Genomic DNA, 5,621 nt, shown 5'->3' with positions numbered 1-5,621 from the left:
GGTAGTCTGCACATCTAGAAATGCACCATCAGTACTGCATGGTATATACAGGTTTTTATCCTAACATAGGTTTTCATCCTATGCTCCCATCCTGATGACAACTTGTTCAGGGAAGGCTTTACATATTTCAGCAAGACATATGTTAAACAGCATGGGTTTGTAGTGGATGGGTGCTGAACTGGCCAACCTGCATTTGGAGCATCATGAAATGGCAAATGACAAAGAAGATCCAGGACTGAATCCTATATCAGACTAGTACGGGACAACATTTCTCTCCCACAAGCCCAACAGCTGGTCTCCTCCTTAGTTCCCAGATGTTTACAGGCTGTTGTTAAAATTCAAAACTGAGCTCTCATCTTCCTTAAAATGGCACATTTTCTAAGTTTAAAAACAAGTTGTCTTTGTTGTATTCTGAATAAAATGTGAAATGTGTAAATCATACCTTTCTGTTTTTCTTCACCTTTAACACAACATTTTCAGAACTGGGTTTGCTACATGCTGCCATGTTTTGCTGTTTTTCACATTCAACCTCTTGAAACTGCCACTCTGTGTAGATGTGTGAACGTGTGTCCAAACACGCGTGTGCCTCCTGAGGTAATATGAGCAGCTCAGCGGATCCTGCTGTATTATCAGCAGATATGAGCTGAGCAGACCTGCTTGTTTGTTCAGTCTGTGGCTCCACCGCTCCACATCAAATCTAGTGTAATTAGCTCTGTCATGTGTTGAAGTTCAGGGTGTTCTCAGTGGGGTCTGCAGCGAGTGCAGCACCGTATTCGTGTGGTGCTCGGCTCAGCCCAGCTAAAAGTGCAGAATGCGTGTGTGGTAGAGAGAAATACTGCTGATGCTGATTGGCAGTGGCTCAGTGCAGAGATGTTCCAATTATAGTTGCAATTATATTTTATCTGCGTCACAAACAAAGGAAGGCAGCGATGGGATAGTTTTCTGTGTTTAGTTCTTGTGAACTTTGATGGCATTAGACAACCTGAGGTTTTTGCACATCGATCAAACACCGACGAGTGACGCAAAACACTGATCATCTTGTAACAGTGCAATGTTCATCTGGAAAAGGGTCCTTATGAATGTAATTCTGACATCTAGTATCTTTCTAAACTAGGCAAAGGCAACAGTGTCCCACCCGTAGACAATAGAATAAAAAAAAGAGCTCCCAAGATCCCCGTCCTTTGAGTATCCATGAGCTGTGCTGCAAGCTCATCCAAACAGCCAACATCCTGTTACCAGGGATATCCATGACCTGATGGGTCGGGCCTCGGTTGGTGGAGTCGGGGAGACCTACACGACATTAGATAGAGAAACTAAACGTTGTGAATGACTGTTAAGGCTCCGACCAAATGGTGGATTCAAACCCAGGACCTTCTTCTTAGGTAACAGTGCAAACCACTGTTGCACCATGATGCCCAGAGATATAATTATGACTCAGAATACTGCAGTAGTGCAGCGCAGCTTTAGGTGCTACAGACCACAAATTCTGAGATGGCGTTGATGGAAAGCAAGGGGGAAAATACACAAGGTTTAACTCTAAAGACTTTCTGGTTTGAGTTCTTGTGTCTATCTCAGCTGGCGTCTTTATTTATTTAACTTTTCCCCCCCTCCTTAGATTATCTGAAGACCAGTTTGTTCAGGACATCCCCCATGTTTTTCAGGTAGAGATTAACATTTAAGTGTCTTTCCTTTGAAATCTTTTACAATTTTTCTGCCCAAAATCTGTGTTGAGCTCACTCTGAATACATTTTTCATGTTGCTATATTATGTTGCTGTTACACGGACGTTTGTAGCCATGCCCGTGAATGGTGTGAGCCAAACATGAGAGTTTGTTCATATCGCAGCGTGAGACCTGTTTTCTTTTGTTCGACGCTTCCACTGCGAGTAGCGCTTTTAGCTCCTGTTAGTGTGGATGAAAGCCCAACATGAAGAAAAATATGTAATTTTAAATTTATCCAGCGTGGACATCGGAGACAGAATGACAGCGGGGGAGAAAATCAGACAGTGAGGTGCTGAAATCTCCCTGGAGACTGATAGAGAGGAAAGGAGACAGTTTCTACTTATTCCTTCTTGTCTGACCTTTCCTTCACCCTCTTGTCCCCACACCCCCCGCCACCCTCTTTGTCTTTCTCGGCAGAGCGCACACACTTTCTGTCCACACACAACTCCAGCGTGCAGTGACACATAGCCTACAGCACACTGGGTAAATACATGACAACCACACAATAGACTGAGCGAAAGGATGCAAACATGCCGTTTTGTCAGGAATTGTTTGTGTATGTTTGGATGCAGTTATTGTGTTGCCAGCTGGTTTTCGTAGCTGCCAGGTTTCTCACAGCTGGCTGAGCTCGTTTTCAGCTGCGACCCACACCAGTGATTCCACTGTGCAATCACCACCTCTAAAGGGCTTCATGAAGCCCCATTAGATGGACTGGGAGTGCATGTCTTTATCGGGGTTTCATAAAACAAAACAACGGTTTCCCATCGCGATCCATTTTTTTATTACATCTTTATGCTCTGTTGAGGCCTAAAACTAAAATCATAGACATCCAGAGATACAGACAAGGAACTGTGTCACGGAGGACTGAATGGTTGGCACTGTCTCTGTTGATTGTCATATCTATTTTTTCCAATAGTCCGTAGCACATTTAAATATCAGCAGTTGACCCAAACTGATTTAGACAATTAGATGATTTTTGTTTTGTTGTGTGTTAACTAAGTACTGTGGAAAGTAAACTTTGCAGGGATTAGTGGTGCAAATCGATGACTCATCTCATAAACAATGACACACTGCTCTCACCTACATACGCTGCCTTTATAGGTTAAAATATTAGTATCGTTAATGACTCTAGCAATACTGCAACACCAGTATATGTATATGTTAGAAGGATTTTGGCCCATTCTTTACAGAAACTCGCTTTTTTTGCTGCTTGGCAACTAAAAAGCTGCAGCTTCCTTCACAGATTTTCGATGGGACTGAGGTCTGGAAACTGGTTACCCAACACCATGACCTTAATGTGATTCTTCTTTAGCCACTCCTTTGTTGCCTTTGTTGTTGCCTACTTTGTTTGGCAGTATGTTTTAGGTCATTGTCATGCTGGAAAACCCCTTCACAACTCATCTTCAGTGTTATGAATGAGGGAAGGAAGCTCTTGTGCAACACTTTACAGAACATGATCCTGTCTATCGGCCCCTCAATGTGGTGAAGTCGTCCTGTACCCTTAGCAGAAAAACAGCTGAAATGCTTAATGTTTCCACCACAATGCTTGACTGTGAGGATGGTGTTTTTTGGGTCACACTCAGCATCTCTCTTACTCATAACATGGTGGGTCAAGTTGATGCCAAAGAGCTTTATTTTGGTTTCATTGGACCACAGCACTTTCTCCCAAATCTTCTCTGAATCATTTAGATCGGCAAACTTAAGACAGGCTGGTAAATGTGCAAATGATTATTATCAGATACTTCAGTTTGCCTACCAGCCTGGCATTGGAGCGGATGATGCCATCATTCACCTCCTACATCGTTCCCTCGCTCACCTGGAGACCGCTGGAAGCACTGTGAGAATCATGTTCTTTGATTTCTCCAGTGCCTTCAACACCATTCTTCCCTCGGTTCTGAAGGACAAGCTGGTGAACTCTGGAGTGGACCATCACCTCACTACCTGGATCCTGGACTACCTCACCGACCGACCACAGTATGTGAGGACTCAGGGCTGTGTGTCGGACAGGGTCGTCTGCAGTACGGGGGCCCCACAGGGAACGGTTCTGGCTCCGTTCCTCTTCACCATCTACACTGCAGACTTCTCCCACAATTCCACCCAGTGCTTCCTGCAGAAGTTCTCTGATGACTCTGCAATAGTCGGCCTCATCACTGATGGGGACGACAAGGAGTACAGAGGTCTGACCCAAGACTTTGTGGACTGGTGCCAGCTGAACTACCTCCAGATCAACGCCAGTAAAACCAAGGAACTGGTGGTAGACTTCCGCAGGCACAAGCATTCTCCACTGCAACCACTGAACATCCAAGGTATGGACATTGAGGCTGTGGACAGCTACAGGTACCTTGGTGTTCATCTGAACAATAGACTGGACTGGACTCATAACTCAGACGCCCTCTACAGGAAAGGGCAGAGCAGGCTGTACCTGCTGCGGAGACTCAGGTCGTTTGGAGTGGAGGGCCCACTCCTGAAGACCTTCTATGACTCTGTTGTGGCTTCTGCTATCTTTTATGGCGTGGTCTGCTGGGGCGGCAGCATCTCTGCTGGGGACAGGAAGAGACTGAACAGGGTGATCCGAAGGGCCAGCTCTGTTCTAGGATGCCCTCTGGACCCAGTGGAGGTGGTGAGTGACAGGAGAACGGCGGCTAAGCTGTCATCCCTGTTGGACAACGTCTCCCACCCCATGCAGCAGACTGTGACAGCACTGAGCAGCTCCTTCAGTGGGAGACTGCGGCACCCACGGTGTGGGACGGAGAGATTTCGCAGGTCTTTCCTCCCCACTGCTGTCAGACTCCATAATAAAGACTTTAACTGATCAAGCACACACATCCATACATATGCAATAATACTAAGTGCAATAATCCTTTCTGTCATCGTTGTATTTTTACTCAGTTGTATATAGTATTTGTATTCTATTTTTATCTTATTGTATATTTATTTTTATTTTATTCTACTGTATATAGTATTTTATTTTATTCTATTCTGTACAGTTGTGTACTGTATTTATTCTTATTGTATTCTAATTTTTGCCTCATAACTTTTGCACTGTCCACTTCCTGCTGTGACAAAACAAATTTCCCACGTGTGGGACTAATAAAGGTTATCTTATCTTATCTTATTTCCCGCAGAGTACAAGCTAAAAGTGAGCAAACATTTGTCCACCTTTCAAAGCAAATTGAATGTGCTCAGTCCATCCAAAACAATGTAATCAGTGGTAGAAATTCATACCCTGAGGAAGTTAGTGAAGGCAGAAATGTTTGTAGAAATAAAAATGACAAACTTGATGAAAATTGTGTAAGACGTTTTCATTTCGACGGACTTGCAGCGATGCCCACATAGATCTGCACCACACCGTGTGCACTGCTCGACTTTGCAGGCTGTCATTATTTATTTATTTTTGTTTTATTCCTTATTCATGGCCCTGAGAGGATGATTCCAGATGATTTCAGTTAAGTCACGTCTATCGCATCATCAGGCTATGGATAATCTAACAACCTGAAGATATCACTTTGTGAATTTAATGTCTTAACAAGCTAATCTGCAATCAAAATATTCAGCTGCCGACTATTTATTGGCTATTTATGGTTGGTTAACTTAGAATATCTGTACGGTTTTCCTCGAGTCTCTTTTGTTTTACTTTTGTCTGACTTTTTCCTGCACTGCATCTGAATGCATTTTTAATTACTGTGTTTGCATCTTAGCATGACTCCTACAGCACTTGTGATTTTATATGGGCTATCATTATCAAACAAAATGAACAGAAAAGCCTGACTTAACTTTAGTTTGTAAAAAGCAAAGTGGTCCCAGTGCTATCCTCAAGCATGACCAGTGCACGCAGTGTCTTTTGAAAAGCTTCATTTTTATTCCACAGCCTGGTAATCAGGTCTGCATAAGCTGCGTTTCA

The sequence above is a fragment of the Diplotaxodon limnothrissa genome, linkage group LG16 (genome assembly GCF_057381915.1).
Source record: "Diplotaxodon limnothrissa isolate DT_005_m linkage group LG16, D_limnothrissa_male_GT1.1, whole genome shotgun sequence".
NCBI lineage: Eukaryota > Metazoa > Chordata > Actinopteri > Cichliformes > Cichlidae > Diplotaxodon > Diplotaxodon limnothrissa.
The sequence above is the reverse complement of the archived record's forward strand: the minus strand, read 5'-3'. Positions refer to the sequence as shown.